The sequence below is a fragment of the Monodon monoceros genome, unplaced genomic scaffold, assembly GCF_005190385.1.
Source record: "Monodon monoceros isolate NGI ecotype Baffin Bay Population unplaced genomic scaffold, NGI_Narwhal_1 Super_Scaffold_2, whole genome shotgun sequence".
NCBI lineage: Eukaryota > Metazoa > Chordata > Mammalia > Artiodactyla > Monodontidae > Monodon > Monodon monoceros.
Genome location: NW_021703776.1, coordinates 103,086,615 through 103,108,289, shown reverse-complemented (window position 1 = coordinate 103,108,289; position 21,675 = coordinate 103,086,615). Strand labels below are relative to the sequence as shown.

The following is a 21,675-nucleotide window of genomic DNA, read 5'->3' as shown; positions in this document are numbered from 1 at the left end:
GCAGTATCTATGATAGATTTTATAATAACTGTGACGATTAAAAACTTCAATTTCACATCAAGACAGAGTAACCTAAAAGCAGATCATTATCTTAATGTTTTCTAATACATAGATTAATTACATTTTTAATTCAAGTTCTCATAATGGAGGTGCAGATTATCTCTCCATGAATGAGGGTGGATTACGTGATGCCCACAGATTTGCTTAGTGTTTCCCACGTGCAACCCAACCAGATCAAACGAACGTGGGGATGGTCACGTGACCTGGTGTTTGTGTGTCCATCTGCATATTCTTCAGCTGAGGGTGAATGTGACTTGCAGGATAACAAAGGGTCTTAGAGAATCTTTAATTTCATATTCTAACTAGTTAGCCCTATTTGTTTGCTTTGAGTCACTCATTTCAATAAGGTGAAAACTTGCGTTAATCCCCCATTCATCAGTTGCCTGGATGCGTGCGAAATAGATCATGTGGACAAAACAAAGCCCTGCCAGACGCAATCTGCCATTGTCCCCTAAGCTGCTTCGAGGGGACTCTTCACAGGTACCAAGAAGCCACTCCAGCCACTTCACATAGTTTTGAAGATCCTCTCCTTTTTTTCCCCGCATAGCACATGACTCAGCACAGAAGAAAAGCCCAAAGCAGGCATCAGATGAAGGAGAAGCTGAAGGAGGCCGACCTCGTTTTCCACACACAGAGAGACAATTGGCTCTGCAATAGTTTTGGAGAGCTGAGTTCAGTGAATAAATTGTGACATGGGAAAAACTGAAAAGGACAACAGTTTCCTGGCCCGCACAGAATCATTACCTTGGGTTGGCATTTTTCTTGAAGACCAATTGATAAAACAGGACAAAAATGTTTTTCCCCATTAATTGCTTTCAAACACTGTCCTGCTAAACACCCAATTAAAAGGTAGAAGTGTGGTCCTCTGTTTGCTTCTAATGACTGTGCAAGAGAGGCCGGGGGCGGATGGAGAGAAGGGACGGCAGAGGGAGAAAAGAAATAATGGAAGAGTCTAGCATTTTCTTTTATGGGTTGTAGAATAAAAAGATCAATGGAGAAGGTTTATCACGTCTTTAGCCTACAACAGCCTCCTGAAAGACCAGGGCCTTTGAAACACTACACAAGCCACATAACTCTTCTGAAAGGGAGTCATTCTTTGGGACTCCATTGGAACTGACATGTCTAAACACGTTTGCACATCCAACCAAATATCTGGATTGATTTGTGCACAAGGAAATACACGGTCAGCTCAAAACACCTTAAATCTGCCACTTACATAGTAATCTCAAATTGTGACATTCTAAACATTGTTTAAATCACAAATATAAAGCATAGTAAAGTAAGCAGAGCTGGTTGTGTTTTGACCGCATCAGGGCTTCTAATCTGGGAAGAGACCAAGTGGGTTCATGTTATAGTTGGAGCTGCTTTGGGTGAGTTTAGTTGGGGCTGGGTTGTGGAGGAGGGGGAGGGGTGCAGGGGGAGGGGAGAGAAGGAATCTAAGACCTATCAGTGCAGCGTGGTTACAGACTCTGTCTTTTCCTCTCTCACCCATCCCTCACTTTCTCCCATTTTTTTCCCCTCCCAAATCCTATTTCTATACCCATCTTTTAGCCTGTGGGATTTGGTGAATGAAGACAGTAAAAAACGCTCCTAGCTTTGTACGGCATCAAACAAATTGGGGTTGGGAGGGGCATGAGGTGACTTCAGGGATGCATTGAGTCTCTATTTCTATGGATTCTCTTAGGTTAGCTTTCAGAAATTTGATCAGAACAGAACAGATATTAAGCACAACTCTTTAAAGTTACCGTTTGCAGCAAGCGCATACCACCTGGTGAAGCAGACTCTGGGCAGCTGGATGGGATGGCCGAGTGAGCCCAGGCCCAGTTAGGTCTCCTTTGACGTGGCCGGCCCATGGGGATGCAGTACTGCTTGTAGATTTTGTATCATGTTTTAGCCAGCAAATTACAATTCTAGTAACAATAACTAACATGTCTGGAGCACTTACGATGTGCCCGTGTTGTGTCAAACATTTTTCATTTATGAGTTCATTGATCCATGCAGAAGTCTCTGAGGCAAGTACTAGCATCACCCCGCGATCTGGGGGACGCAGAGTCTAAACTAGCTCGTGTACACTCGACGAAAAAGTGCTGGACTTGGACGTGAGTTGGTTTGCTTCACCTTAGCGTGGGGATCTTCATCCTGAACCGAGAGTTTGCCTGAGGTCACCGCCATCTCAGTAATTTACTCCGAGAGGATCTGATGGATGACACTGTCCTTGAAGATGATGTGGTTATAAGAAACATGGTGAGGCAAAGTCAGTTCTGGATTTTCCCGTGTTAAACATACAGGACAGGAAGGAGGTTGGCAGGGTTGACCCTGCTTTACAGACAGAACACCTTTTTCCTAATAAAAAGTCCGATGCCTCCAGGGGGGTACAAAAAGCCAAAGTGAGGCTGACTGTACTTTCTGCTAGGATTCATCCTCATTCAAGATACCGTAAAAGTAGTTGGAATTGATTAACGGCAGCATCTATAGAACAGGATTCATAGCAACACTGGGTTTGATTGTATCTGCAGGACTTCTAGAAACAAGATGAGCAATTGCCCAGTGAATCAGGGCTCTGTGGTGAGTTGTAAGTCACATTTAATCCACACAGATGGTACAACTTTCCACTTACTACTTAGATCATTCAGACAAACGCAGGCTTCAGAAATACACTGAATTATCGTGATGAGTATAAACCCAGGCCTGACCTTGGGAAGGGGTGTGGTTTAGGGACAGAGACCACCTCCCAACACTGGTCCAGCTACTGTCAGTGTAACCTCTGGCTTTCCGGGAGCTTTCCTTCCAAGAACATTTGTGAGGTGCCACCCTAGCCTTTTAAAAAATGTAACGGCCAAACAAACAATCAGACAGAATTCTGCTTAGAAAACTGGATGTCCTCATAGCTTCTGTGCCAACTTGGGTGGGGGGATAGAAAAAATATCCAACTGCTAAAATAAAAAACGAGCAAGAAAGGCCAGGATTAAGAATTCCACCTGGCCACTTCTCTCGTTTTGAATCTGAGGTGGTGGAGTCCATACATTTGAAGGTAAAAAAAAGTAGGAAATGGAATAAATAGTTTCTGGCCTCAAGTATCATTCACATGTTTCTTGCAAGGGGAATGTAGTTAAAATTGCAGTCACCTTATTTTCATTAGTCAAAGGGGTTTAAGGATAGCTGCCTTATTAGGTTGCTGAGTTAGATGCTGTTGCTTATGCAAAGGTTTACTGTGAGGACCCTCACCTCCAAGACTCCACCGGGCAGGTTGTCATGGGTGCAGAGAAAGCTGTATCGCTCTCTCCTCCACTTTCAGCCTCAAAAGTAAACTAAACGATAATAAGAAAATGTTATTTCACTGATTACTGGTAAATTCTGAATTACATTTGGTATCACTCAGCATTTTCCTTCTTACTAAATACAGTGGGTTCATGGAAGTTACCTGTAGAACTTAAATGCATTTTGCCTCACTCTTTGAGATGATTAATGGATGAAAGGGCACAAATGTAATTCTGGACAGAGACAATTAGTTTCTAATGAACAGTGGCAAAAATCAGCTTGCTCTGAATGTACTATCAAAAGACAAATACAGGGACTTTCTTGGTGGCACAGTGGTTAAGAATCCACCTGCCAATGCAGGGGACAGGGGTACGAGCCCTGGTCTGGGAAGATCCCACATGCTGCGGAGCAGCTAAGCCCGTGCGCCACAACTACTGAGCCTGTGCTCTAGAGCCCGCAAGCCACAACTACTGAGCCCACGTGCCACAACTGCTGAGCCTGCACTCTAGAGCCCGTGCTCTGCAATAAGAGAAGCCCCCGCTTGCCACAACAAGAGAAGGGCCACACGCAGCAACAAAGACCCAACTCAGCCAAAAATAAATTAATTGGTTAATTTTTAAAAACCACAAATACAAAATAAGAGGCCTCAAAAGACAAATATAAGTGTACTATCAAAAAGCAAATGTGAAATTAAGAGACTGGGATTATCATATACACAGTACTGTATGTAAATAGATAATTAACCAGGACCTACTGTATAGCACAGGGAACTCTACTCAATATTCTGTAATAACCTATATGGGAAAAGAATCTAAAAAAGAATGGATATATATATATGTGTGTATAACTGAATCAGTTTGCTGTACACCTGAAACTAACACAACATTGTAAATCAACTATACGCCAATAAAAATTAAAACAGAACAAAAAAACAAATGTGAAATATAAGATATCCATAGAAACAGGTCTCTGGACTTTGATCACACGCAGGTTTCCGAGTGGAATTTTGACCTGCTTTTGGAGGTTGACATTCCGTAGAAAGTGGCATGTAAGTCCATCTTTCCTCCATTTACAAGGTGACACACAGCTGAGCATCTGTCATATGCACGGCCCACAAGGGTTACAAAATAAAGAATAAAATGAAACAACACGAAAGCTACGATCTGTGGAATAGTGGTTACTACTGGGTGGGGGACACTGAAAGGAAGGCGATATTAGGGAGACCTCTGCTGCAGGAAATGTTCTGCATCTTGATCTGGGTTATTGTGAAAAGAGCGTTGACGTATGTAAGAGTCACTGAGCTGGACACTTCAGATTTGTCCAAACATCATGCATGAGACTAAACTCTATGGGGAGGGCTGGACAGCTGGGTTGATGGGTTCTACGGAAGCTGGACCTTTGCTCTGGAGCCTGGTGTCACTCACCTGGTCTGGCTTTGAGCTCTGCGCTGCGCGAGCGGGCCCCATGCTACCGGGACAAGGTACAGCCCTTCACGTGAGCACTTTTCCTCCCAGGGAGGATGAGGTGGTCTTTGGCAAGGAAAGGGTGAAAGTGATTTAGAAGGATTGAGGAAATGTAGTGAGTGGCTCTGAACCAGATCCTGGGAGTGGGGACGGACCCTAATGAGCACACAGTAAATAGAAAAAGCATCAGAAGGATTTGCTGACAGACTCGAAGGTGGGGATGACCGCCAGCCTTGGAGAATGACATTGGTGAACGCCTACTCCACTGGCGAAGTGTTAGAGTTTAAATCACAAATACTGAAATGCATGTCCCATGTTTTATTTCTTCTTGGAAATGTAAATTCCATGTTTAAAGTAATTTCCCCTTGTTTTGTCCTTAATTAAAATATCCTTTGTTTTTGGTTTTGTTTGTTTTATGTCTCATATGAGGTTAAAAAAAGAAAACAAAACAGGTCTGTAAAATCCCGTGGAAACATGTGTCTGAAAGAAGTGCCGTTTGGGTTATCCCAAGGTGAATGGTTTAGAGCCTTTCCTTGGGGTATATCATGGTCCCGAGCGGGGAAGTGAGTCTGGGGCATTGGCACCTGAGTGGGGGTGATGGTGGAGGGATGGTATAGTGTCAGCCCAATTAAAGGATGAAATCCACTGATGTCCTGACCGGTCTTGGGGTTCGCGCCAGCATGGTTGTTCTGTCCTGTGCTGAACTCCCCAGCACAGCATAATTTTAAAACCCTCAAAGCATTTGGATCCTAGCTGGTGGACAAAGGAAATCAAATTAGATAAGATCATAATAGAAGAAAAACCAGTATTTAAAGGAAATTGCTAAGGCTTGGCTCACGAGTACATCACGAACACCAATTCCATTACTTTCTCAATTATTTTCTGAGAAATGGTGGACTTTCCTTTAAATTACCTGAAATCTGTGCCACGTTCCAAACGCATCTTAAGAGCAAGCCGATCAACAATACATGCATTTTTAAACACCTCATTAAAGTAACTATCTATTAAGGCCCATAGTTCAGAAATAAATTTAGGAACTAAATTAACGGGAGAAGCAGAGTGAGGGGAAAGGAGATAATTACCGTGACGTGTCACGGAGAGTGTTATTTAATTAAACATAATAATAAGAATTATGTGCTCTTCCGCATTTGCAATTTCTTAGCTATTTAGTTTGCCATGAAACATTAAAAAGGAAATAAAAGAGGAACAAAAAGAATAGTTGAGTATAGAGCATTATAATGAACATGTTGATGCCTCTTTCCCATTACCAAATTGATCAATATTGGAATCCACTGTTCCCACAGTTATTTTATGTACTCGTTAAAGGGTCCACCCTCTTGCATCTTTAAAATCAAGAGAGAGATACCCGGGCACTGGAGTGCTTATGTGGTGATGGGAGTGGAGGGGGTGGATAGGACTGTCTACAGTTTAGAGAGGTCCTCACCAGTCCTGTATGCTCACGAGTAAAATTTGAAAAGTGGCAGATTCATGAAAATAATTTCAGTTTTGTTTCTACCTCTTAGACTTGCTCCTGGGACTTGGGGTGGGCTGGGCCTTACGTAACCAAAGTCACCTCATCTCTTTCTCTCTGCCCATGGCTGCTGGGGATCACTGAACTCAAAGTCAGAAAGAGAAGAATATAGACCATTGGATGGATTGGTTACATTTCAGTATTATTTATAAGCTATTGGCCAAAAAGTAGGCAGATGCTTTCTTATTGAACAAAAATATGTTCATATAAACATGAAATCCCTTATTAAAATTAAAATGTTCATCTTCACACTTTATTTGTAATTCAGTTACTTTAATTTAAACACGTGTTCCCATAAAAACAACGTTATAAATGGTGAAGAGGTTTCTAGAGTAGCGCACAAGGCGTATTTAAACTGAAAATGCGGCTTTAATGCGTTGGCTGCTGGGAAAAATACTAGAAATTATGAGGAGAGCGCCACTAATTAAAAAAGGAAAATCCTCTGAACTCTGATACCGTCACTTTTTCTTCTGCTGTTGCCTAAAAATAGATTGTTTAGTGGAAGAAAGGAGGTAGATACATTCTTTGGGAAGGGAATTTCTGAACGTTTAAAATCCTTTGGAGATTGAAAGCACTAACTCTTTATTATATATAATTTAATTTAAAAAACTTGGAGCTCTTTCCCCTTTTGGCAGGCATGCCACTCTATCATTACTAAGCTCCATTTGTCAAGAATTCGTCAGTTCCAAGCATCACGTTCCCCACTCTTAGAAAGATGACCTCCTTTGAGACTGACGTCTGATCACAGTGCTTTCCATCACTTCTGTTGTCCTGGTCTAACAAATGTCTTGTGTCCCCTTGTGTTGACTGAAGATGTTGACACCTTTCCGAGGACGTCTCCCCCTTCCGCTGGTCCTGCTGTTCATTCCCTGAACAGGTGCTGTGGCTTCACTGAGCCCGCGACCTTCAACTCCAGTCTCCTTTAGACCCATCCTCGTGGGGACCTCTCAGAGATCCTGTTCCTGGTCTTCCACATTCTTCCTGCCAATCAGTCATTTTAGCCTGATCTCCACTGTGTGAAGTGCCTGAACAAACATTAATGTCTATTAAACCTTCTTATATATCTAAAAACTATTTTTATTGAATAGGGAATAATCTGGAAAAATGAATCTACCCCTCATCCCCAATATATTTTTGTTTTTAATTTAATTTTTATTTTGATCAAAGTAACCTATGTATTTATTTTTTAAATTAAGAAATAATTTTATTGAAGTATAGTTGATTTACAACCTTGTGCCAATATATACATTCTTTTTTAAACATTCTTTTCCATTATTGTTTATCCCAGTAGAAACAACCTGTGTATTTATTATTAAAAGTGAAAACATATTACTATAAAACAAGGAAAACAGCATTCAAGTTCTACCCTCCATCCCCCTGCCCCTAAGACAACAAATTTCACATTTTTCTATATTTATCACACATTCCTTCTCAAACTTTCCTTCAGCTGTAACACTCTCAACCTGATTGAATGCGTCAGGAAATCCATCAGTTCTGTTATCTCCTGGCTTCCTCTGTCTCTTGCTCCAAGAGGGTCCAGTACCTCTGGGCCTGCTCCATTGTCATCATTTCGGAGCTTGAATTCGTCAGTGTGCTCCCCTCACTGGAGAAGGAATTTCTGTTCCCTGGATTCCACCACTTTCCTTTATTAGAGTCCTCTCTTGTTGTGCGGGAGCACACCCTCAAGTAACTCCCTGAGAAAGAGTAAGTTTCTCGAGGATTTCTGTGCCAGAATATGTCTTTATTTCACTCTCACTTTTGGTTGTTCCGAAGGGCGTAAGTTTTAGTCTGAAAATAAATTCCCTCCAATATTTTGCCCCACTGGCTTCTGGCTTCCAGGGCTGCTGTTGAGAAGTTAGATTCAGGATACTTTGCTTATGACTGTGCTCTCTTAGAGGATTTTAGGGTTTTCTCTTTATTCCCAGCTACTGCCTCTATTAAAAATCATCAGGGATTTTAGTTCTAGGGTCGGTTTGTTTGTTTTTACACTATGCACTTACTTTCTTAACAATCAGCTCTTAACAACTGCTTTTCCATTTTCCAGCCATGCTCTCAACAATTAAGCATATGTCCTTAGGTTTTCTGAGCAATTTTGTTTGTTACTCTTTCTGTATCCTGTTATCTTGTGCATTTTCCTTTTATTTTTGTTGTCATTTTTTGCTGGAACATATTTGCTATCAATTCCTTCAGAAAGATTTAACTATTGGTGAATTTTCTGAATCAGAGTCTGCAAATATCTTTGTTTTGTCTTTGTGCTTGTATTAAATTTTAACTAGGTATCAAATTCTAGGTTTCAAATCGTTTTCCTAATAAAATTTAAAGACATTATTTCATCCTCATCTATCAGGGCTTGTCAACCACAAATTTCACATCAGTCTGATCAGTGCACCTTTGGAAGTAAGCTGGTTGCTTCCTGAATCTGTGTTTTTTGTTTTCAAATCTTGATGATCAGACATCTTACTAAGTTGTGTCTGTGTGCGATGACGCCCAACAACCTGTGGGCTCTTTCAATGTGAAGAGTTGAGCCTTCATTCTTACAGTAAGTCTCCTGGTGTCTCTTTGCTCACACCCTCCTCTGTCCGACAGTGGCTGAAGGTTGCGCCTCTCTTACCCACTTGTATGAACCTTGCTCTGACACGGTTGCTCTCTCCTCTGCGCTTCTGTGCACACCCCCCCCCCCCACTCCCAGCCCACCCCCTGCCAGCCTCCAGTTCACAACACGTCCTTCATCTGCCTCTTCCTGCTACGGAACCTTCTACTGAGATTTTTGTTTGTTTGTACAATCATATTTTTAATTCATAAGATATTTGCTAAATTATTTTTCCTATCATTTGCTCTATTTGTATGCATGAAATATCCTCTCCAATCTCTCTGAATGTCTTAATTATCAGTGTTTTGTTTCGCTTTCCTCCATTACTATAACAGCTCTTTTTCCTTAAAGAGATATTTTTGTTTTTGTGATGAGCTGGGTGCCTTCCTTCACGTCACTGGTTTTCTCCAATGTTGCTGTTTCTCTCCTCTGTGTGGGTCGGCTGTCTGGACTAGGGTGTGGGCCGAAGGGGTTTACACGTGGGAGGGCATGTCTCCAGCCAGCAGGAATCAGTTCTGCTTGCAGAGGGCACAGGGGCTCTGGCTCGGGGAGAGCGGGAGGGGAGGATGGGAGTGAAAGCAGTGAGCATCCTTAGGCTGTGGGGATCCTGGGAAACACCCATCCTCACGATGGCTGTGGCTTTGCCTGGGCGCGGCTCACTTCTCGGGCCCCAGAGCCTACCACCGGGGTCTTCCCTGCCAGGACCCACCCTTTAAAACCATCTGCGGCATTTGCCTCGCTGAAAGCGCCAGGCCAGCTGGTCTGAGAGCCAGCGCTGCCTCGCCCTGCCCCCCCGCCCCACGGTGAACGCACCAGCAACATCTCCGCGGTGTCGGCGGACTCCTCCCTCCTGCAGCCCTCATGGCCTCTGCTTCTGGCTCTTTTAAGTTCTGCTGGGAAGACTCACTTTTAAAAATGTTCTTTCTTTCACCTGCTTGGGAACGCTGGTTCCCTGGAGGTTTCATCCTCGATCTGGTTCCATTTGTTGGATGTCTCCCAGCTATTCCTTACGGCCCAGGTCTGCTGGTGGAAACCCTTTTCAACTTAAGTCTTCTTCTATTGTCATTTCAGTAGGATTTGAGGAAGCATGAAAAGTGAACACACACTTATTCAGCCATCTCGACAAAAGCTTTTCTCTTCTTTTTCTCCGTATCAACTTGTCTCCTGGCCAAACCTGCTTTAAGACCTTTATAAACATCTCACATTTGGGGGCATTCCCACCATCTCCAGCCTGCTGTCATGTGTGCCAACAGCGACCCACTTGGTGTGGCTCAAATAGCCTTTGAATTAACCACCTGCCTCATGACCCACTCCACATCTTACAGTTCTGGGCTTGTGTTTTTATTGAGATCTGTTGTGGCAGTCGGTCACCTTTCTCCTGTGTTGAGGTGCGGTCATCCTGAAGTAGGGTGGCCCCCAATCCACTGTGCCTGGTGTCCTTATAAGAAGAGGGGAATTTGGACACAGATGCTCAGGGAGAAGCCCGCGTGATGACAGAGGCGGAAATTGGAGGGCTGAGTCTAAACACCCGGGGACTTGGCGGCTTAACACAATACAGGCGTAGTTTTCCCTCTCAGCTCAGTCCGTGGTGTGTGAGGGGTGGAGAGGGGATGTGTGTCTAGAGGGAGGGGAGCAAGCCTCTGCCCCATGGAATCGCTAGGGGGCTCAGGCTCCTTCCTTTTGGTGGCACTGCCGTATTCGAGGGCCGCTTCTCCCCTACTAGCTAGCAGATAGGAAAAGGAAGGGGGGAGAGGATCCCTTAGAAGATTTTTAGCAGCCAGGCTTGGAACTGGAGGCCACCCAATTTATTTCTTTCTCAGAGAAAAGTACACATATATGTAAGTCCATGGATAGTTTGGCAGCTTCTGTATATTACGGGTCATCTTTCTGTACTTTCTACTCAGTGTTCCTCAGGACCAGCTTCCATCCTCAGCTTACCTCATGGTGAAAGGTGGCTGCTGGAATTCCAGCCATCGTATTTGTGTTGCAAGCCACAGAAAGGAGCAAAAGCAGAATGCTTGAAGAGCTGTTCCTCCAGCTGAGTTGGCTTCCCGTAATCATCTTTCTAGAAGTTTCACTCAGCACTTCTACTTACATCTCATTGGACTTATTTGTAGAGCTACACCCAGCTCCTAAGGAGGCAGAAAAATGTGACGCTTATAGCAGGTGGTTGCCTGTCTTGCTAAAATTAGGGGCTGTTGGAAGAAGGAGAATAAACGTTGGGAGGCAACCAGCAGCCTGAGCTTCAGCAGCAAAGTGACTTCTCCTTTCGTGGGAAGTAGAATAAGCTGTTTGTCTGGACGTCAACTCAATCTGACTTAGCTTCCTCCTCCCGTGGTAAACTCGCTTAACTTTTACGTGGTTTAATCATTATCAGTCAGAACATCAGTAAAAATAACTCATGGAATAATTTTTGAATAAATTTTAACAACCAGAAAGTTCTTAGTCAGTGCAGACAGCCCTGTGCATTTGTGAACCCTTCTTTCCCAGGGAGCTGACATACAGTGTCCTGGAGTCAGTGGCTGCAGGACTTATATCAAAGCCTAAGTTATAAAAAGAGTTTTTTTAATTTCTTGAAATGTTATCAAATAAAATCAATTAGTTATAAACATTACAAAATACTGTTTTGGGGTTCAAAGTGTGATTACTTTTCCTCTTTTTTAACTTGCTCTTCATTAGCTTTAAGTTTTAGAAGTTGTGGATTTTTTTTTTTTTTTCACTTTGTGATCGAAAGTGTCTGGCTGTCTTGTTTTTTTTGTGTGTGTGTGGTACGCGGGCCTGTCACCGTTGCGGCCTCTCCCGTTGCGGAGCACAGGCTCCGGACGCGCAGGCTCAGCGGCCATGGCTCACGGGCCCAGCCGCTCCGCGGCATGTGGGATCTTCCCGGACCGGGGCACAAACCCGTGTCCCCTGCATCAGCAGGCGGACTCTCAACCACTGCGCCACCAGGGAAGCCTAGAAGTTGTGGATTTTTTATTAGTTTTTTAAAATATAAAAGTAGTACATGTTGTCTAGATAAAATTAGAAGAGAAAAATATAAAGGAAAAAGTGAGCGTCACCTCTTGTTTATTAACCATCACTTCCTTTATTAAGCACTTCTTGGGCACCTTGTCAAGTGAGCGTGTGTGTGTGTGCATGTTATCATTTCTCTAAACATAGAAATATAAGCCTTATTGTGCACCTTGCCCTTTGGGTCTGTGAATCACCTTGGCTGTCCCTCCACGGCAGTTCACACAGATTTGCCCCATCCATCCAGAGAGCCCTAAGATATTCCACTGCGTGACTGTATCATGGGGGATTTCAGTAGCTTCCATGGGAGACACCTGTTTCTAATATTTCGCTATTGCACATACTGCTGTCACAACCAGACACAGACACACCCGGGCCTGTTTGTGTGAGCTTATCTGTAGGCAAAATTCTTAGTGAAGAAAGTGTTGGGTGCAATGCTACACACATTTTTGATTTTATAAATGATGTTAAAGTTCTCTCCAAAGGTTATTTGGCTATAAACTATTATATTCCACCACCGTGCATGAGAGTTTACCCCGTGTTCTTATTAATGCTGCATGTTGCTAATTTTTAACCTTTGTCAATCTGATAGGTAAACATTTTTGCCTGAAAGAACGTAGCTGACCATCTTTAGAAAACGAAGCAAAGGACATGAATAATCAATTCTCAAAAAAAAGAAATGCAAATAGCCATGCACTCAGAGTTCTAAGGTCAAAATGGATGTGCACATCCATCTGGTATAATTCCTCGTTGTAGGAATCACACTGTTAACACCCCTGATGGCTGCGTGTCCAGCCGTCACTGACTTCCCCAAGGGTGGCAGATGTGTCTCTGAGCCCATTCTGTCATTGACTAAATTTGACTCTCTTAAAGTTACTGCTTATTTTGAACAACAACAAAAAACATAACATACACGTTGTACAGCATAAACATATTTCATAAATGTCTTTTACCTTGAAGAGATTAGGCTTATGTATTGCATTTTTCAAAATTTTGAGTAGCTTGATTTCTGTATATCAAGGCTAGAGAGAAAATTGCCAGGAAGCACATCACAGCTAGGCACTAAAATGGAGCTTATAAAAGAGGGTGGCAACTTCAGGTTCTAGAAGAAAAACAAAGTCAAAGAGTGTTTTACATAAATTTATGGGCACTCCCACATTAATTATTCAGGGGAAGTCAAGGACGATCAAAAAATGTTTTCACTTTTTGAGGTTCCTGTAATGAGAGTAAAATGTGTGCAAATCAAAATCAACAATAAATATTTATGGCTGTGCTAAGACAGGTCGAGGAGAGAGAAGGAGAGAAGGTGTGAATGCTGGGCCAGCACGTGTTGTGGTGTGGACACCAGCTCTGCATCCCCACCGGCCACTCTCAGAGTGGGAGAGGAGAGGAGAGGAGGGGCATTGTTTATTGTGAGTGGGTTCTCTAGAGAGAACCTCCAGAGAGTCTGCAAGCAGGGAGTGAATTAGGAGTGGTTCCAGGACCCCCACCTGTCAGAGGAGGGAGGCTGAACTCACTGGAGATCTGAGGCTGGGATGGTCCTTGAGAGCTGGTAGTGGCTGGGGCCGGGATTGTGGGCTTTGTTCCTGGCTGGCTGTGGGATGCAGGTTGCCTCAGGAAGGATGACCTTGGATGAAGCAATCCTAGAAACTTCCCCTCAGCTGAGGAAGCAGGCCTTCCCATCCCGAGGGGTCTGGACGTTGCAACCACATCCCCGATGGGATCGTGGCCACCAGGAGGAAGAGGGGAACCAGGGAGCAGACACTGCACTTAAACATCCCTTCCTGTCCACGGAATGTAACGTCATTCGGGAAAATCTGTTCTAGGGACTGAGAGAAACGTGTGTGTATAAGAAAACAATACTAATGTACTAGAAACTTCATCTTTTTTTAAATTAATTTTTATTGGAGTAGAGTTGATTTACAATGTTGTGTTAGTTTCTGCTGTACAGCAAAGTGAATCAGTTATACATATACATATGTCCACTCTTTTTTAGACAACCTTCATCTTATCACGGAAGCTGCATGCTTAGGAAGGTTCCTCCCGAGCTGGCTTGGCCAATTTTGGACCCCAGCTTCACTAGTTACGAGCTGAGTGACCTTGGGCGTTTTTCCTTCCTCAACTGTAAAATGTGGAAAATAGGAGAACTCACCTCCTAGGGTCATGGTAAGGACTGACTGAGTGAATATCTGTACAGCCTTCAACCCAGAGCCTGACACGGGCAGCTGCTATTCACAGACGTTCTATCTGTTCTCGTCAGGCTACCTCCTACCTCCCCCACCTTCCTCTCTGAGACTTTGTCTCAGTGAAGGATAGGGTGTCAGTCCCCACTATTCCCGTTTGAATCTGGGCAGGGATGTGTCTGGAGAAGGGCTTTGCTTCCCAGTACGGATTGTCTTGACCTTTCTCATGCCCACTTGCATTTCCAGGTGGTCCTCTCTTTGGACATCACATTCCGTAAGCTAAAAAAACACTCCAGAAGTTAGGGGTGGCAGCCACTCTTGGTAAGTCACCCAGCAGGTACCCCTGCCAGCCCTCTCCCAGTGACAGAACGTGGACATTTGTCCAGAGCTGCTGGAGACCCCTCGTTTCCAGGAGACAAATCCTGGTCGGTCTAAGCCGGGGCTTCTCAGTCTGCACAGTTGTCATTTGGGGCCTGATAACTCTCCTTCATGGGGCTGTCCTGTGTGGTGAAGGATTTTTACCATCCCTGGCCTCTGCGCACTAGACGCAAACGGCACCCGTTCCCCCGTTGTGACAACCAAAAATGTCTCCGGACATCGCCTGCTGACCGGGGTTGAGAACCACGCTCAAGGCGGTCCTGGACCTCCCGGCTGCTGAGTACTCGCTCTCCAGTTCTGCCTGGATGTGTGATGGGGCCAGTGGAGAGCGTCCCCAAGGCTTCACGTGGCAAAAATGAGTGCCCTTGTTAGGAGAGACCTTCCCTCCTTCCGACCTTGGGTGTGTGTGTAAGGAAGGGAACTCGGTGCCTGGAGCAGCTCCGTGCGGCCGGCAGCGGAGGGGAGGTCGTGGGATGCTCGGAGGACGCACCGAGCTCTGGACCAACCGTGGACACTTCTGCCCCCTTTCCTCTTATTACGTCACATAGTACTGTCATCAGAGAAGCCACTGCGACTGGCATTGGCAGCCAACGTTATTCTTAACAGACACAAAGAGTTTCCTTGGCTTTCATCCTAGAAGTGTCGGGGGTCGTCAAATCCCTCAGAACTCATGAACAAGCCCATCTCCTCTCTACACCCAACGTGATTTTATAGATAATTACATTCTGCCATTGACTTTACCTTCTAGGGTTGAAACGCTCCATTTTTAATAACATTTTAGGTTTTCTCTAAAGGGGTGAGACGTCCCTGGCTATATGGTCAGGGTCTTCCGTGCTCTGGTTGTGTAGTGGTCTTAACCCTCTGTGACACATCCATGAAGGTGTAAGTTAATTACCCCGTCATTCAAAGGTGAGGGACCATCTCCCTACTCTCCGGGGGTTTTCATGGAAACACCTGCTCTCCCTGGCCCTGTCTGTGTGTGAGCTTCCTTCACTAAAGCTTTGCCTGCCGGCCTGCCTTTTTTTCAGAATTGTCACTGGAATTCATGGCTGGAAGGAACCACGCAGATCAGCGGGTTCTCTTTCCCTGCTGAACAGAGGGGGAAACGGAGCCAAGACTGTTGAGCTGCCTGAGGTCCCAGCTTCCAGGAGGGGGCTTCCCCTCAGCACCTTTGCATCTCTGCCCATTGTCTCTCGTCTCAGAATCCTCGCCCCGGCCCAGGTCTCTCCATCTGTGTATCATGTCCTAAATCATCCATTCAGCGATGTCACCCAGTCACTGTAGGTGCTGGACCAGGGCCGTGTCGGGCACAGAGAATAATCCCCACCGCCCGAGCTCTCAGGTCACCTGCCGAATCAGCCTGCCAGCGAGGTCCCCTGAGGGCTGGACCCCTCTGGTTCAGCTGTCACGATCAAGGGCCAACACTCACCCCAGGGGGCCTCTCACTTCCCTGATGGGCCTTGGACGCCCGCTGTGGGATAAAGCTTGCAGAATGAGCTTCCTCTTGGAACCTGTGCTGTGTGGTTTGTCCGTGCCGGGTGCGTTCACCTGCAGGACGTGCACATCCTCAGGGTGCAGAGGCGGTGCGAACCGGGTGGCTGTTTTTCTCACGTAGCAGATAAGGAGGTAACGCTTAAATCAGAGGCCAGGCGCCAGGTGCCAGCGAAGTGCCGGCAACCTGGGTCCAGGTCGGGACTTGGTGTGTTCTCACCAGCGACCTGAACTGTGGCAAGGATTCCTGCTTCTCTCTTTCCCAAAATAATGTGGTGAGCGTGAACTTGACCGTCTGGCTGGTATCTTTACACTCTCAGCTTCTTATTTTGGAAGGTTCCTAATTTCCGGTCTGCAGATAACATCCCTCATATGGAAATGGCACAGGAATCCCTCCTTCTGCAGCCCCGGGCCTGATACAGACTCGTCATCTCTGTGAATAGACGGCTAAGTGCTGGTTTGCTTTCACAGAATGAAACGGGGATGCGAGAGAAACGCGCGTGCAGCACATGAATATCAATCACTTCTATTATGATCCTCACGCTTGGGAAGAACGTCTTGACAAATCAACAAAAGCGTGTTTCTCCTCTCAGGGGACCAGCATAGATTTGGAAACCAGAGCAAGCCGCAAATGTATCTCTTAGTTCAATAAGCGCAGAATAGCTTTGTTATGGTAGTTTTAATTTCCATTTTTTCAACTTGTTATTATATGTCTCTTGTATGGATAAAAATGACAGTCTCGAGGGACGCCGGCGTTTCCCTGGGCCCGCTCGCTGTCTGTACTTGCACAGCGGTTCTCGCGAGAAGCCCGTCCTCTGTGTCCTTTTACGGTTTTCATGGTCCCTGGTGAGCAGTTTCCCGGGCACCAGGCCTTCAGCCAGTGCACTGATCTCAGCAGCCAAAATCTTTTACCACCTCCACCTCACCTGCAGCTACGGAATACCGCTTCTGTAGGCCGAGCCCTCACTGATGATTATTGAACTTTCATCATAAAATACCAACCTTATTGGAGGATGAGTTCCTTATTGACACTTTCCTGGAAACTGTAATGGGGAAGTCACAGAAACAGCAGAGGGGGAGGGCATTCATAAATTTGGATTTCTCGTGGGAGATGGTAGTTGCCAAGGTAGACCGCCGAGCTGGGGAGTGACCTGGGGGGTGGCGAGGGGCGGGTCAGGAGGGAAGGAGAGGAGTTCTGGGAGGCAGAGTGGGGGAGGATCTGGAGAAGACAGCGCCAGAGATTGGCTACTGCTGTCGATTATTTTCCTTGATATTGGTTCGCTGTAGCTGTAATTAGTTAAGTTACAATGAGGTCGTTAGGGTGGGCCCTGACCCAGAATGACTGGTGTCCTCACAAACGGGGGAGATTTGGACACAGACAGGGACAGAAGGACAGCGTCATGGGAGGGTGAAGGTTGGGATGGGAGTGACGCTTCAACAATCCACGAAACCTCAAAGATGCCAGCCAACCCCCTGAAGTTAGGGGAGAGGCGTGGAACGGAGGCTTCTTCGCAGCCTCGGAGGAAACCAGCCCTGTCAACATGTTGACCTCTGGCCTCCAGAACTGGGAGGCCATGGGTGTCTGTCGCCGTGGGTCACTCTCTTTGTGGTGCTTTGTGACGGACACAGGCTGTGCACCTGGTCACCTAGAAGTCAGTGCTCAGCTCTTCTGGTTTTAGCCTGACGTCAGCCCAGCCTCACTTTCCCAGCCCACTGTGTTCCAGGCCCGGCAGACAACTCCATGGCCGAAGGCCTGCCACCAGCGCCCCAGGGCCGTGCCTCTGCTGAGTCCCCCGCCTGCCAGCCTGTTCCCACCACCATAGTTTCAGCCTGTTGAACTTGTACCCTGTCTCTGAGCTGAATTGTCCATGTCTGGCTTTTGAAAGTAGAGCTAAAATATCCACTTTTAGGCACTTTTCCAGAATGGGTTTCTCCTTTCCTCGTCCCTCATTGATTTTCTCTCCTGCCGCACTTGCTTGTTTTCCAGCAGAGCCGTTTCCCTATCTGCGTCTCCCCCACTCGCTGGTGTCTGGTGGAGGTGGGGCTGTCTCGTCACATCGCTGTGTTTCTGTAATTCCTCATGTGACGGCCAGTGCTCGGTCCACTTAGTACCTTCGTTGCATTGGATTTCGGACTTCTGGGGACTCGGACTTTCATCTGCTCCACTTACAGTATCTATATGACCCTTTCGGGCTTGTCCAGACCCACCTTCACTTAAGTGACCTCCTTCCAGGTCAAGGGCGTCTTCGTGGTCCTCTGTTCTGGGATGGAGCCTCTCTGTGACCTCTGTACGGGAGGCCCTGTTGCCTAGATCACCAACGTGCCTGATGACCCAGCAGCGCTGAGCCAGCCAGGTCCTGCCTTCTTTCACAGGCAAACCACACTGTGGGCTAGAGCTGGAGCACGGCTCCTCCCAAGTCCCAAACAGCCAAATGCGACCGAGTGGCCACTGGCCAGTGACGCAGAAATGGTGCCGATGAACTTCCGTTCTGGAGAGTGGGGGAGAGCAGTGTGGGTTGTTGCCACGGTGGGTGGTGCCGCTGAGCTCAGTGTGGGCCAGCAGGGCAGGCGTGGGAGTTACGTGGGGACTTTGGATCGTCTGTCTCCTGACGTCACTAACTCAGCACCTTGATGGACCCCCGATTTCCCTTCATCCTTTTTCTCCAGGTCCCCTCTGGATGTCTCTATTCTCTATCTGGATTTGATATCTCTATTCAAATCTCTATGTGTTCACAATTACTGAAATGCTGTCTCTCCTGAATTCCAAACCTGACCTTTCTTTCTATTGGAAACATCCACATGAGCATCCCACAAGCATCTCAAGTAAACTATTAACAAACCTGGACTCACCATCTTTCTCCCAAATACTTCAGGACCTCCCGGGTCTCCGTCACGATTCAAGACATCACTTTATTTGCCCCTCAAGAGATCTCAGGTCAGGGACTTTCCTGACTGCCCAGTGGTTAGCACTCTGCACTTCCACTGCAGGGGGCGTGGGTTCCATCCCTGGTCAGGGAACTAAGATTCCACGTGCCACGCGACCCAGCCAAAAAACAAACAAACAACACCAAAAAAAAGAGAGGAAGAGAGATCTCAGGTCAGATTTCACTCCTGCCTCTATTCTCCTCCCACAGAAGCCTGTGGATTCTGCGAGAAATACGTCTGGGGTCCATTCTCTCCCTCCCGTGTCCATCACTTACTCTGGGTCCTAGAGTATTTCAGTAGCTTTCCAGTTTGCCTCTTTCTTACAAAACGGCCCCTCTCTAGTTTACCCATCACTCTGATAACAGAGCTGTCCTTTAAGAATATAATCTGATTATGTCACTCTTATGGTAGAAAACCTCTGATGGGCCCTGACTGTCTATAAAGTCACGACCCCCTGACTCTGGCAAGAGGCCCTTCTCGGCTGGCCCTCTGCCCACCTCGCTCGCCTGACGCTAGGACCTGGGTTCCGGAATCACTGAGCTGATGACTCTCCAGCCCCTGGCCTTCTCAGTGCCCTTATAGGGCTAGTTCTTCTTCCCCAAATGACCCATGTCTTCAACACGGCAAGATTTGCCCTTTTTCAAGATCTCAAATCTTAGAGCCTCGACACTTGTTTATTTGTTTTGCTGATTTTTTTTTTTTCTGTCTTGAAATCCTATGGATAACACCAACGTTTGCCCAACCTCCTAGAAAACCAGAGGCTCAAAGGCAGCGCCCACCACACGTAGCCCCTGACTGACCATCCTCACTGAGACCTGGCCGGGCCAAGTGCTCGTCAGTGTTTGCTGAGACCTTGGCAGTGGAAGCCACAGGGCTAGTTTCCTGTATGTGAGATGATCTCAGACACTTTGCTCTCTGAGTCTTGAAGCTACTTTTTACAGTTTTTTCTCTTTTCTTACTGTTAACCTGTTGGTAGATGATCTATCTTATGGTCTGCCCCGGCCCTGCCTTCTTTCCTAATTCACTGTAGTTCTGTTGTAATGGAGGAAACAGGACAATGAACCTTGTTTTGTTTCTCGGTAGAATGAAATTATGGAGGGTCTGAATAAAGCCTGTGAAAGCTTCTCTTACAGTCAAGTGTGTAAACTTGGGGCAGGAATCTCCGACCTCAGCTTTGCTTGCCCAGGGGCTGTCTTCGCTTCCTTGGAGTTCTCAGCGACTTGAGCTAGTTGAGGTTTCTGGATCATGGCCCTCTATCATTATAGAGTAGATGCCCTTAAAACTTTCAAATTAGCGTTATGACCGTGTTAAAGTTATAAGGAATCCCTGGCAGTTTTCAACACTTGGGAAATGTGAAAAGGTAAATAAAAAAGCAGAAATAGGAATTGAATATTCTAAATTAACCTTAAGGTCAGTCAATCCATGAAAATGACTATGAATGGAAATTACAGAAAGATTGTGTAAGAATATTTATAATTAAATTTACAGTGAAGTCAGGAAAGTCTAGTCACTGAATTAATGACACATGCAGTTTTGTAAACATATTGTCGTCAGCAATGTGGTCCCCAAGTGACTGTTCACACTCCCCGTTAGAGGATTTTGTATTCCTGAGAGATGTGCGGAGTCTTCCTGCAGGTGGGATAAGCCCCTACCCCACTGGGCCAGTGGCATGTAGGTGGGAGTTGGTGGGCTTTGGACATCTTGCTCTTGCCCAGGTGATAAGAACCATGTGTCCCAGGATGGGGTGGGGTGGGGCTGCTCCTTCAGGTTGGATCCCAGAATGAAAAGGCATAGGAAAGAGCCACAGCAGCCAACACAACCTAAGGAAAACAAGTCACTGAGATCTGGGGGCTGTTTGTTATTGCAGCAAAGCTGACTAATACAAGCACTGAAGAATATTCATCGAGCAACCTGTCAACCTGTCTTAGGAGCTGGGGTCTAGCTTAGCCTCTAAGCTTCCTGACTTCCAGTGCGTGAATACTATAGGAAGGGTTGGAGCCATGGAGTTGAGTTTCTCAAATGAATAAATTATCATTATATGGTAGTTCTCAAAAGTACCATAAAACCTGGAGATGCTCTAATCTTCCCACTGCTATGTTCTTTCCATAGAAGTTCAAGACTGTCTCTTAGCCTCTCTTAACTGTCTTCAAAAACACGGAGCACATCACACGGCAGGGCAGATGCTTCATCAAGGGGCCACCCCAATTTGCGGAAAGTCCCAGACTGAGGGGAGCAGTTAAATCTGAGTCCTAAGAGCGTGCACTTTGGTGTCAGGCCCAATGTGTTTGTTTTCTGTGGCAGTGTAACAAACGACCACACACCATGCCGCTGAAAACAGCACACATTTTTGATCTCACTGTTTCTGCCAGTCAGGAGTCTGGGCTCAGCTCAGCTGGACGCTGCTCTGGGCCTCAGGAGGCTGCACTCAAGGGTCTGGGCCAGGCTGGGGGTCTCATGTGGGGCATGGGATCCTGCCCAAGCTCACGTGATTGGTGGCAGAATTCACTTCCTCGCAGCTGTGGGACTCTGGGCACTTTGCTTCTTTAAGGTCAGTTAGAGGCTCCCTGACTTCAAGTTACCTCTTCAGGGTCGGCCTGGGCTCACCAGGTCAGGCCACTCCCACCCAGGACAGTCTCCCTTTGGCAGCTGGATTGGGGCCTTAATTACATCTGCCCTGTCCCGTCTCCTTTGCCACAAAAGAAAACCTAATCCCAGAGGGATGCCCATCATGGTCACAGGCCTCCCCGCAGTGGAGGAGAGCGGACCACATGGGGCATGTACACCGGG

The 21,675-nt window shown here is 46.2% G+C and overlaps 1 long non-coding RNA gene across 1 annotated transcript in view; it reads left to right on the top strand.

Annotated features, from left to right (window-relative positions):
* The window catches only part of LOC114901964, a 300,220-nt gene that overhangs the window by 253,701 nt on the left and 24,844 nt on the right, over positions 1-21,675 (top strand). The window lies entirely within an intron of this gene.